The sequence below is a fragment of the Euphorbia lathyris genome, chromosome 2, assembly GCF_963576675.1.
Source record: "Euphorbia lathyris chromosome 2, ddEupLath1.1, whole genome shotgun sequence".
Lineage (NCBI taxonomy): Eukaryota > Viridiplantae > Streptophyta > Magnoliopsida > Malpighiales > Euphorbiaceae > Euphorbia > Euphorbia lathyris.
In genome coordinates this window covers 93,061,631-93,075,626 of record NC_088911.1, presented here as the reverse complement: position 1 = coordinate 93,075,626, position 13,996 = coordinate 93,061,631, and positions in this window count along the sequence as shown.

Here is a 13,996-nt window from a genome sequence, read left to right as displayed (position 1 = left end):
TGTAGCGATGGTGGTGGCCTATTCGAACGTGGTGTCTCTACTGGCCTTTTGCTCTGTCTACGTCCAGTAGATGGGGGTGATCTACCTTTGCGGGAGGATCTCGGTCTTCGAGGTGAAGGTGATTCGGACCGCCTACTTTTCTCTTTTCTACGCTTTTTGTGCCTTCGCCCTTCTGATCCACCTAAGGAGAGATTCGACCGCGGCTGCCTTGGGATACTTGATCCGCCCAGGTTTATCCCCTGGCTTACGGACCCGCCAGGAAGAGTTTGATCGTTCCTTTGACTTCCTCCTACGCCAGTAGGGAATAATTCCCGATTGATCGGTTGTTCACCAAGCGCTACCGTGGAAGTTACCATGGAATCCGTGGGTTGAGTTTGGAAGAATGAAGAATCAAGGGCGCCAGATCCAACAATGGCTTGTTGTTGCCATTGAGATGACGTAGGGTTGGTTCGCCGAAGCTCTGGTACTATCATGAACGACCTTAGGCGTCTCTCCATATCAGGACCAAACGCTCTTCCTATGGCTCCCGCACATGTTTCAACGAATGCATCTGGCGACAGACTCCTTCCGTCATAAGTTGTCGGAGTGCTCCCATCAACGCATCCAGCGCTTGATTCAGGTTGGCTTGAGGGCGTTGCCAAGGGCGTTTCAACCCCTGATGTGGGGTTCGGTTCCCCATTTTCCATGTCCTTTTAAAGTGAACGAAAAACCCTTTATTTGATTAAGGATTCCACGATCACCGCACCAATTGATGACTTGTGGAGAAATTCCGATCAGCTCCCGTCCCTGTGGGGGCGTCGTTGGGTTCGATGGGGGGAAGCTCCGATGCCAAAGTCAGTAAGGAAGAACAAGAGAGCAAACTGAATTGACAAAGGGTAAGTGAATGTGTACCTTGATAGCCTGAGATGTAGGCTATATATAGTCATGAAGTTGTAACCTTCAGTAACTAGAAAGTCTCCATTAATGTCCCATTAATGGCGGTTACAGTTTACCCTTAAGTTGGCGGTTAGCTACTTGACAGCTCATTAATGGTCTTTATTGCCGGATCGGCCCAGCCGTTCTATGGCAGATTGAGAGCTTATGGAGATTCGCCTCACAGGTTCGCCCGCGGGTCTCTCTTGGTGAGTCCTAGGTGATCCACCCGTCGGATCTCTTTACTTCGATATGCCCCGGAATTCCCGTATCAGGCGACCAACACGTGGCGTTCTTTAGGCGAATATCCCTTTTGATCCTTGGGATAATATCACAATGTTATCAAAGTTCGACTAGATTAATATTACAACTCAACCATCCCCGGCAACGGCGCCAAAAACTTGATGCGTGTTTTACATATACGTGCATGTGAAGACAAGTGTACCTTAGTCGTGTATCAAGTAATAAAGTGTAAGTAGAGTATCGTTCCCACGAGGATGGTGATTATAAGCATTAATCTTTTTGCTCCCTATCTATTATTTAAACAACCGAAATGTAGAGTTTGTTGGACAACCAAGCTAAGACTTTAAGCAAGAAATGAAATGAAAATTACACAAATTACGTGAGGAATTACTTATAATGAAAGAAACTAAGGCTTTTAGCTTCACTTAACCTCTTTTCTTGGTAATAACACTTAACCCCTTTTAAGTTGTTTTATCCTTCTTAAGATGGCGATTTTTCTTATTAACTATTAGTTCTCGAGATTGGTTCTAAACTCTTGGCTAATTACTTTCCCTTGGTCCGGCTCAAGTAATTAATCAAGAGGAGCATTAAGTTTTCTTAGTTCCAAACCTTCGATTTATTACTTTCCCTTGGTCCGGCTCAAGTAATAAATCTAAGATTTGTAATAAGATTTAATCTAAACCTTTTTAACCTACTTTACCTTGGTCCGGCTAAAGTGATTACTTAAGATTCAAGAAAAAAACCGCTCAAGTAATTAGTTCTAAACTTTTGATTAATTACTTTCCTTTGGTCCGGCTCAAGTAATTAATCCAAAGAAGCATTAAGTTTTCTTATTTCCAAACCTTCGATTTATTACTTTCCCTTGGTCCGGCTCAAGTAATAAATCAAGATTTGTAATAAGATTCATGAAAAACCTTGGAAAACCAATAAGCCACACTAAATGGTCATTAGGTCCAACTTATGAATTTCGATTAATCAATTTAATCACGGTCAATATAAACGACTAATTATATTCAAGTAGAGAGTTGGCCCATCTCCTACAAGCATTAAGAATCATAAGTTAGTTCTTAAAAAAGATAAAGATAACTTAAATAGGTTAAACGTAATTACCATATAATTAAGGTTAAGATCCACTTTTAGCCTTAGTTGAGGGGGTTTTAGCACATGATTAGATTAAAACACACCTTAAAAAGATAGATAATAGAGTTCATATTAATAAAAGAGATTAAAGTTTAGAAGAAACCGTGATGACGATTGCCGAACGAACTTCTTCGGTAACTTGAAACTTACTTTTATTAGATGAACTTTTGCACAAACAACACTTTAACAACAATAACAACAAACACAACAACAAAAACAACTGATTCTTGAAGAGAATAATCAACAAAATAACATTATAGAGGGAAGAATTAAGCCTAAGCTTGGTGTATCTTCAAATGGCACCCAATGTCTCCTTTTATAGTAAAATGGCACACAAAATTCCAAAGACCAAGTCTCCTTATGGTCTCCCATTCCCTAATCTTCTGAATTTTGCATTTAAGAGATGATGGTGGAAGACTTTGACAATTTAGGAGTTGAAATGTGTAAAGGTGGGAAAGGAATCATAGGCTTCAACATGTTCATCAACTTGGATAATTTTTTGGGCTTGATAAACTTTGAATTTGGAGAAATCATTATTAGTCACTTGTTCATCTTTCTCTTAGCTTTCCAACGCATTTTGAATCGCCTCAATCCGAGTCCGTATGAGGGAGATACGTTGAAAATACGAAAATGTGTCAAATCTGTCCTAATGTGAACAAGTAGACTTTTATCTTACAGCACACATCCGCGACGAAGTGTATGATGATGTCACTAAAACTCCTTTTTTTCTAGTCTCTTTTACTCCCGAGTTGTCGCCTTAAGTCCCGACTTGGTTATTTGTGCCGAAAACCTTGCGAAAGTGCCTAAAAACACACAAAGTGGCTTAGATACATAAAATGAAGAGAATATACAAAAACCATTATTAAAATGATACAAAATAACTAGTAATTGAATACTAAAAATGCTACAAATTACGACGATAACACAGACCCAGCAGCATCAGCATTAGATTGATGAATATCCTGAATTAAGGCTTGAGCTGAGTCAATAATTCTTCGTCTAGACTCAGTCGCATGCAGGTAAGCATAAGATTCACCATGTTGTGGTTCAGAGGCTGGAAATTGAATAAGACCGGATGGAGGAGGAGTATTATGCTGTCCAGACTTGGATGTGCCAGCTTGGTCAACGGCTGGGCTTTTGTTTAGGTCAGCAGCATGAAATTATTTGTTTGCATTCTGCATTGAAGAATTTGGAAGAGGTGGATCGGCAGAGATATTGACCTGTTCAGAGTCAGCCTGAAGCCGAGTAGTTTCAGAAGATTGAGGTAATGCAGTGCTGACCTGTGCAGGATTTTCGTTTGCTAACTCATTGTTTTGAGTAGCAGGAACTTCGAGCACTTGCTCGGCAGAAACAAGACCGTGTGGATCTTTGGGGTCGACTTGTTCCTCGGCTTGAGAAACAGAGGCTTGCTTTTCCTTAAGTTGATCTAGAGTTGGTTCAGAGAAGGATTAAAACTGGAGTTTTGTGAGGGCAGTAATCGGTTCTCTTAGTGGAGAATCATCCAGAATGTCAATGACTGGAGACTTTTGAGCCTTGCGTTTGAGTCGTTTGCCTGTGTGGTTCTTATGAGTTGGAGGAGAGGGATCAGCAGGAATGGAGTCAAGAGACTCAGCGGAGGAGTTCAGTCCAAGGTCAGCATTGAGACCTTCCACAAACTTGTCCTGCACAAGCTGCTCAGTTTGATTTTCAGTCTGCTCACCATCAACTGTTTGATTTTGCTCAGCATCAACATCCTTACTTGGCTCAACATCATCTGTCTTTTCAACATCAAACTGACCTCCATCATTTCCCAATTCTTCTTCCTAGTCAGTAGGGGTTTTCTCAAGATCAATCTCTTGACTTCTCACAAAGTGTGAGTCTTCAGAGATTACACAGTCAAGAGGCAGTGCATCGATTGGGTTTAGTCTAGAGGATTTCTTCTTCTTCTTTCTCAGAGGATGCTCAGGAGTATCCTCACTCTCTTCCTCAGGCTCAACTTGCCTTTTCAGTTTTTCTGCTGACTTAGGTGCCTCCTGACCTTGCTCAGCATCAGCTTTCCTCGCGCTGGATACTATTCTTAGCTTTTTAGGAGCTGTGTTCACATCCTTTGGTGACTGGTAAGCTTTCCGCTTTTTGTCCTGCCGAGTGCGGTCAATTGGTTTCACCAACACTTTCTTCCCTTTTTTGGTCGGCACATCCTGTGCTTCTTCAACCGCGGTCCCCTTTCCTTTCTTGGGTACGATGGATTGATCGTAGGCCAAACCGAATAATATGCCAGCAGAAATTTCCGTACCCCAGACGTTAATTTCCTCTACCAAGCTCACTTTGTAGTCTTTGAGTATTTTGGTAATAAGAGATCCCAACCTGAGTGTGCCGGTACTACGTTGAAATGCACCGATAATAAAAATGGGCATGTTGAGTGGCTGGTAGGTCAGTATGTGCCAGATAAAGCACTGTTCAAAGTTAGATGCAGAGGATTAGGAGTTGACCTTAGGGAATATGAAGTTGGTTAGGATGTAATGAGCCATTTTCTGATTCTGACCCATACACGTGCTGGCTATTTCTCCTTTGTGACCAGGGGGTTTACAGAACTCAACAGGGTATTTGATTTTTTCGGAGTCGTTTGTGCTCCTGAGTTCGGTTCCTTCATTCTTCAGTTTAAGCAGTTTTGCGAGATAGGGGGGATTGATGAAGATTTTCTTCCCCTTGACCTCGGTGACCATGTAGTCACTGTTATCATCAGCAGCTCTTAAATTTACGTAGAATTCTTTTACCAATTCTGGATAGGTGGCTTCACGGAGAAAGAATAGCTCGGTCCAGCCATTTTTCGAAATCCATTCGCAAAATGGTTTTTCAGCTTCCACAAATCCCTTAGAGAACCAGCGGGAATGGTCGATCTTGCAGCCCCTTACACTGTTGTAAACCGGAGAATAGTTTCTTTCCAGTGGTTTCTTGCCCTTCTCCTTTTTCTGTTTCTTAGATGGAGTTGCTTGGTCAGCTTGAAGGTCTTTACCGGAGGTGCTGACCTTAGATTGGTCATGCTGACCATGACCTTGAGACTCACTTGAAGTCTCTACGTATTCCTACTGAGCGGGAGACGGAGGATTTTCATCGGAGCAATTTTGGTCGTAATCGCCACCGGAGATGTTTTGAGAATCAGACATGATTTTCTCAAGGATTTTAGAGAGATATTGTGATTCAAGAGAGAGAGAGAGATTTAATGCCAGAATTTTCAAGTGTAAAAAGGTATGAGTGGGAATTCTTCCACTATTTATAGAGGTGTCGAGTTGATCTGATACGTTGAAGTGGCGGTTTGACCTCGAGATAATCAATCGACAATTATTCTGGCATTTATGACACAATTGGTGCATGTTTTTTCTAATTATTGCGCCTACGTCATCCTAGGTGGCTATTTAATACGCGTGCTAGCATTAATTGTGCAAGTGGATTTACTCAGCATCTAGAGTTCTAAACGTTTGATATTCCGAGTAGCCAGTTTTACGTAGAAGAATTTCGTTATGCTTAGTAACTCAGCTTATGTTAATCACTCAGTATGTATGTCTATTCAGCATAGGGTTATATACTTCATATTTAGCTCAGCATGCAATGGTTACTAATTTAGCACAAATCACTCGGCATGGTAATCACTCAACAATTCAATTTAAACATAGGATTTTAGTGAAGAGGATTAGACATACCGATAGCTTCCCTTAGTATGTTAAATTGCTCACGAGCCAGAGGCTTTGTGAAGATATCCGCAAGTTGTTCATATGTAGGAACGTAGGTCAGCTTGATCTCACCCTTGAGTACATGATCCCTTATGAAGTGATGCCTTATGCTGACATGCTTCATCCTGCTGTGTTGGATTGGATTTTTGGATAAGTCAATGGCACTCTTGTTGTCACATTTGACTTCTATTGTTTCTGTTTTTACACCATAATCCTCAAGCTGTTGCTTTATCCACAGGACTTGAGCCACACAACTTCCAGCAGTAATGTACTCAACTTCAGTTGTTGACAGGGCCACTGATGATTGCTTCTTGCTGAACCAAGATACTAGACAGCTTCCAAGTCAACATCAGTGTATCCAATGAGTGTGAAGTCATTTGTATTTGGATACCATAAACCTGCATTAACTGAGCTCTGCAAATATCTAAAAATTCTTTTCACAGCTATAAGATGAGATTCCCTAGGGTCAGTTTGATATCTTGCGCAATAACATACTGAGTACTGAATGTCAGGCCTACTAGCAGTAAGATAAAGTAAGGAGCCAATCATACCTCGATCTAATTTGCTATCTACTGACTTACCTTTTTCGTCAGCACAAAGGACAGTGTCAGTACTCATTGGGGTAGATATGGGCTTACATTCTTCCATATCAAATTTCTTTAGCATTTCTTTGGCGTACTTAGACTGACTAATGAAGATGCCATTATTCCCTTGCTTGATTTGAAGTCCAAGGAAGAAGTTGAGTTCGCCCATCATAGACATCTCGAACTCAGTTTGCATCTGTTTACTAAATTCTTTGGACATAGATTCGTCAGTAGCACCAAAGATTATATCATCTACGTAGATTTGTGCCAGCAGGGTATTTTTACCCTTCTTCTTAATGAATAAGGTTATGTCAGCTTTGCCTCTGACATAGTTCCTGGTCAGCAGGAAACTGGTCAACCTCTCGTACCAAGCACATGGTGCTTGTTTCAGGCCGTATAGGGTCTTCTTGAGTTTATAAACGTGGTTTGGAAATTTTGGATCTTCAAACCCTGGAGGCTGACTAACATATACCTCTTCGTTTATAAATCCATTAAGAAAAGCACTTTTGACATCCATTTGATATAGTTTGAAGTTCATGAAACTAGCATATGCACACAATATACGTATAGCCTCTAACCTAGCAACGGGAGCAAATGTCTCACCATAGTCAATGCCCTCTTGCTGACTATAGCCTTGGGCTACAAGTCGGGCTTTGTTTCTGACTACATTGCCTTGCTCATCTAATTTGTTTCTAAAGACCCACTTAGTTCCTATGGTCTTTTGATTCCTAGGTTTTGGTACTAAATCCCATACCTCATTTCTTTTGAATTGATCAAGCTCTTCTTGCATAGCATTAATCCAGAATTCGTCGTGCTCAGCATCGGTGAAGTTCTTTGGTTCATAGACTGAGATGAACGCAACATTGCTGAGATATTTTCTAAGCTGATCTCTCGTCATCAGCTTGTTTTCAGCAGCATCAAGAATGGACTTCTCCGAGTGTCCTCTTGGAATTTTGACTTCTTTAGGTAATGTTGAGTTGTCTGGAATAGGTGTTTCTACAATATCTGTAGGAGTAGATTGGTCAGCAAAGGTAATTTCGGGTTCGTGTTTACCTTTGGTCAGCCCTTGTGGTGACGACTCAGCAGCTCCATTTTGGTCAGCGGAAGCTGAGCTTGGGTCATCTTCGGCAGACTGAGTTATCTTTCCTGCAGGGTCAGTTTCATCGAACTCAACATGTACAGACTCTTCTACAACCTGAGTTCGTTTATTATACACCCTATATGTTTTACTGTTAGTTGAGTACCCAAGAAAGATCGATTCGTCAGCTTTAGCATCAAATTTAGCAAGGTTTTCTTTTGTGTTGAGTATAAAACATTTACACCCAAAGGCACGAAACTAGCCAATGTTGGGCTTTCGTCCTTTCCAAAGTTCATAAGGGGTTTTCTTGAGTATAGGTCTAACTAAAGCCCTATTTAGTATATAGCATGCTGTGTGGACAGCTTCACCCCAGAAATACTTTGGAAGCCTATTTTCGCTCAGCATTGTCCTAGCAATTTCAACTATTGTTCTGTTCTTCCTTTCAACAACCCCATTTTGTTGAGGAGTCCTAGGAGCAGAAAAATTATGGTCAATGCCACTGACTTCGCAGAATTCGTCAAACTGTTGGTTTTTGAATTCTCCGCCGTTATCACTTCTAATATGAGCTACTTTTAGGTCTTTGTCAGTTTCAAGTCTTTTGACTAATGTGGAAAACATCTCAAATGTTTCATCCTTGCTACTTAGCAAGATGATCCAAGTATATCTAGAGAAATCGTTTACAATAACTAAGGAAAATTTCTTACCGCCCAAGCTGAGTGGCTGGACAGGTCTGAAAAGGTCCAAATGTAGTAATTCCAATGGGCGCTTGGTTGAGACAATATTTTTATTTTGAAAAGACTTTTTAGTTTGTTTACCTTGCTGACAAGCATTACATAATTGATCTTTCTCAAATCTAAGTTTGGGCAATCCCTCAACTAATTGCTTTCTTGCTAGTTTGGCAAGGAGGTCCATGCTTACATGACCAAGTCTCCTATCCCATAGACAGGAGTTGTCCTCCTTTGACACTAAGCATATATTGTTTGAAAAATTCTTTTCTAAACTCAACATGTACACATTGTCAACACGAGGGGCAGTTAAAATCAAATTATTTGTTTTTCCCTCGAGTATATGACACTCAGTGGCATCAAATACAACCTTTCTACCGCTGTCACACAGCTGAGCCACGCTCAATAGGTTATACTTGAGACCCCTGACTAAGGAGACTGACTCAATAGTAGGGTTACCTCTGATAGTACATGAACCGACTATCTTACCCTTTTTATTGTCTCCGAAGCTTACACTTCCACCTCATTTACGCTCAAGTGTGATGAATTGAGTTTCATCACCAGTCATGTGCCTCGAGCATGCGCTGTCAATATACCAAAGCTTTGACTTCTCTACGCACCTCAGGCTCACCTGCATTTTGAATCATTCATCTTTAGATACCCAATTCTTTTTGGGTCCTCGTTGGTTAGCATAGACAGGTGCTACATCATGTTTTAATTTGTGACGACATATATTTATTGTGTGGCCAGCTTTACCACAGAAGTCAGAATAGGTCACCCTTTGAGAGTGATTTTTTCTGGTCAGCATGATTGTGCTGAGCATGCCAACATACCTTAGTGGTATGTCCTTTCTTTCCGCAGAAGTCACATTGGACATTCCGCCGAGTATACCAACACACATTAATGGTGTGTCCTCTTTTCCCACAACAGTCACACTGAGTGAACCGTTTATGCTGACCAGTACCTTGATACTCAGCATTGGGATAGAACCTTTTCTTAGCCGATTTACTCAGCTGGTTCTATATGGTTGTGATGTCCTTTCTAAGCTTCTTTGACTCAGTTTGGACTTCCGAGACAAAACCATGAATGACTTTTAAATTTTCATCTTGCCTGGTGTTGTCTTGGAGAAGATATCGGAGGTCACTCAGTTTGACCTCTTCAATCTCATCACATCGCCTGCTGAGTGCCTTTATTTTCTTGTTACACTTTTTAGTCAGTGTATATAGATCACTCAGAGCATTAACCATTTCATTTCTAAGCAAGAGCAGAGATGTTACCTCATTGGAGTGTTCCTCTTGGTCAGTATCATCTGAGAGGTCAGCTTGCTCAGATTGGCATTGGTCACCAGCGCCATCGGCTATGAAGCATATATTTGCTGTCTCATTTGCATCAGCTTCTGATGAGGTTGACTCATTGCTGTCACTCCATGTGGCCACCATTGCCTTTTTTCTTCCCTTCTTTTCTTTCTTTAAGTTGGGGCAGCTTGACTTAATGTGCCCAGTTTGATGGCACTCAAAGCACGTGACAAACTTGGAGCTATCCTTTTTGTATTTGTCGCTGGACTCAGCTTTGTACTTATCACTTCATCTGAATGGCCTTTTGCTGTTCTTATCATTCTTTCTGAACAGCTTCTTCATTTTCCTGGTAAACATGGCCATCTCCTCATCATCTGATGAGTTAGCTTCGGTTGAGTCAGCTTTCATGACAAGTGATTTTTGCTTCTTGTCTTCTGACTTCTCTTTAGCTTCAAAAATTTTCATAGAGATCTCGTGAGTCAGCAGAGATCCGATCAACTCGTCATATTTGTACGTGGTCAAGTCCTGAGCTTCTTCCACAGCTGTTTTCTTAGCTTGCCAGCTCTTGGGTAGACTTCTCAAGATCTTCTTCACTTGCTCTTCTTCTGTGAAGTTCTTGCCGAGTCTTTTCAGCTCATTTATGATGTTGGTGAATCTAGCATTCATATCCAAGATGTCTTCATTGTCATTCATCTCGAACAGCTTGTATAATCTCATATGTTGGTTCACCTTTGACTCATTGACCTTGCTCGTGCCTTCATAGGTTACTTCGAGATTCTTCCATATTTCCTGTGCTGACTCACAACCTGAAATTTTGTTGTATTGTGCAGCATCTAGCGCACAGTGAAGCATATTGATAGCCGAAGCATTATTTTGTAATTTTCTAAGGTCATCTTCTGACCACTCAATTTCACTCTTGACAACTTTTTCGTTGTCTACTATTTTGTAAGGCACATATGGGCATTGAACGATTGCAAGCCACACGCTCATGTTTGTAGCTTGAATAAAGTTTTTCATCCTGTTTTTCCAAAATGTATAATTTGAACCGAAAAACAAGGGAGGCCGACTAATTGATAATCCCTCAGGGAGTATCTGTGTTGTTTGATTTCCTGGAAGGAAACGAGGGCTGTTCTCAACCATTTATCGGGATCAGCTCAAGATAGTTATATCTTTGAGTAGTGAGCTACACTGCTTTGATACCACTTGTTGGTCCCGTGTGATTAGTTCCAGGGGGGTTAGGAACTAATGTAACTTTTTCGCTTAATTATGCTGACTTAATTAATTCCTTAAGTTATTTAACTTTGTTTTGGTAAGCACGGCCGAGAGACGTAAGACAGCTTTAGTCAGATGCTGACTAGAACTGGTTTACTTATGAGTTGGGAATTGACACTTGAGGTCAGCTTCCAACTCAGCACCACGATTACTCAGTGTCAGCTTTTACAATTTATATCCTGAGCAATTTAATCAAGCAACACATACAAATATATATATATATATATATATATATATATATTGAGAGAGAGTACCTTCCTCTATTCATCTACTCAACTCCTACTGAGCGCTATAACCAAACACTCAGATTCTCTATCGCTGAGTACTTAAACCGAGTACTCAGCACAACTCTCTCAATTTTACAATTGATACAAACTTGTTCTTTCTAGATGAAGAACACTTTAGATGATTACAAAATCAATCTAGCTTTTACACAGAAATGGAAGTTTGGTGTAAGATATTTTTCTTGTTTGAATGTGCTTTGTATATATGCTCTTTTTCTCTTTTTATATTTCGGCAATCGGCAAAGGATCCAAGAATGAACTTGTCCTTTTATAGTTGAGGTCTGAAGCTCTAATGATTTGAATCTGGAATTATCCGTTGGATTCAAACGGATCTATTGCGTCATTGTTCTGGTCAGCTTCAGATTTGCAGGCCAATCCTGTCGTCTGAATTTGGCAGGCGTCAGGCTTGTCTTCTTCCCGTAGGTGCGTCTTCTAGTGCCAGTTCGTCTTTTAGCTAACGGACAGTTGACCCATGCATCTCGAAATTGACTCTGTGTGTAATTCCAAGGTTTATATTATTGGTGCAGACAGTTGTCGGATCTTGTCTTCTAGTAAACGGATCATTCGCGCTGTCCTGACGAACACTCAGCTTGACTGTATTGACGTCGCTTTTGTTTTTTGTTTCTGAGTCATATTTTTACTCAACTTCCGTGGTCAGCTTTGTCTGCAAGCATTAGTTTAGAGGAAGACTTCTCTTCTTTGATACTGAGTTGTGTTCCACTCAGCTTCTTTGGTCAGCTTCATCTTTAAGTATTTGTTCTGAAGATGACTTTTCTTCTATCATGCTGAGTTCACTTCACTCAGCTTGTGCTGTGTTCTTATGCTGACTTCGTTCTGTCTTACTTTTTGATTCTGTTTTCATTTATACTTATACTCAACATTGAACAAACATATTAGTACAATTAAATCAAAGCACTTAAATTTAATTGCCTCTTAATCATGGATTAACTTAAATAATTTTGTCAAATCAAAATCATGTGGAAAGGTGTTTCAATATTAAGGTCAACTCTCGTGACCTGAACACACAGTTGATTAAACTTATCAATGTACTCCCTTGGGGGTTGATATCCCCCTGTACAAGGTCATACAATCTTCAGCCAGCCACCATTGGGGAATACATCCAGCAAATTTTGCACAAAATTCACGGTTTAGCTACTCCCATCCCTAAATCGATCCATTTTGGAGTGACTGAAACCAATCAAATGTTGGACCTTTAAGGGTTGTGGGAAAAACTCTACAGATGATCCCCTCATTGGTGTCACAAACATCCATTAACTCTTTGTATTGTCGTGTATATGCTTCTGAATTGCCTTTGCCCTTATATTGCGGCAATGTAGGAGCCTTGAATCTTCGATCTTTTATAATAACTAAGGATCTGCGTAGTGAATGGTTAATCTTGATTTATGGGTCCTTGCATATTGGTCGAATACCCTTGTTGTTCCAAGGTTTCCAGTACCCACTTTCTTATCTCATCTTCCATGCCTCTTTCTCCATGCTATGGAGGGGTGAAATATTCAGTCCCACCACTTCTAAATCAGTTCGCTAAAGGTTGTGATATGATCACTCCATGAAGATTTGGGTGGTCCCTATGTTGGGATAGTCTTTGTCTAGAAACAGGATCAAATTGCCACTATTCTCTTAGTACTTCGGTTCCATTTAGCTCTCCAAAAAGTTCTCGATGGGGATTTCATCATGCGTGTGTGATAACTGCTGAATCCACGTTGTGAGTCACATGAGGATTTGATGCCCAAGGCGATATAAAGGAACTGTGATCAGTGGACGACCCAAAGACTGATCCGTCTTGTAGAATAATGGGAGTGATGGTGGTACCATTCTCCCGTGCTCATGGATTTGTGCTTTTGAACCCACTGAGTACATTTCCCCCTAGGAGATTTCCTGGACGACGATAGTGTCCTAGTGCTGGTGCATCTAGAAAATTTCCCAACATCCGTATTACATGATCCCTAGATTATTGGCCTAAATGAGTTGCTACGACTATTCCAACATCAAGCAGGAATGATTGCAGAGATGAATCTCGTGCGTCCTGCACCTATATGACGGGATCATTAAGGCAAAATGGTGAAATAGGTCTATTTAGGGTACTCGTGCTAGGGGTAATTCCTGTAGTAGTGTTACTGTCAGTGACCCTAGTAGTAGGTGGCAATTCATCTGCAGCCATGTTTGTTCGTGGAAAAACTCTAAATAATTGAGAGTTCATACGTACCGCACCAATTGATAACTTGAGGAACATTCTTCGGTCGAAATGTCTTTCATATGAGGTGTCGTTGGGATCGGTAGGGGACACTCTGATGCCAAAGTTAGTATAGTATTAAGAGAATAAAAATAATAATCTCAAAAGTGCTCTAAAGCTAGTAAGCTAGTAAGTGTACCTTTGATCCCAGGATGTTGAGGTATTTTGTATAGATTTCTGTAACCTATAGAATTGATGGTAGAGAAGATGAACGGTAGTATCTTTATTGTTCATTTAGTTTCTTTTAATAGTTGAATAACTGCCGTTAGAAGACGTTTATTCAGTTAAACCATTAAGCTCTATCATAACCCATATAAGGCATAATGGCATATCTTCTGCGGATCTTAGTTCACCCATCTTGGCGTGTCGTCTGTTGGTGATCTGGACATATCCGCCTTGCGTATCCCACCATGGTAACACGTGGCTGGTTATAATGATGGCGACCCCTTTGTTATTTGTATTATTATCATAGTACTACTTGGATAACATTTTGGATGTTATCACT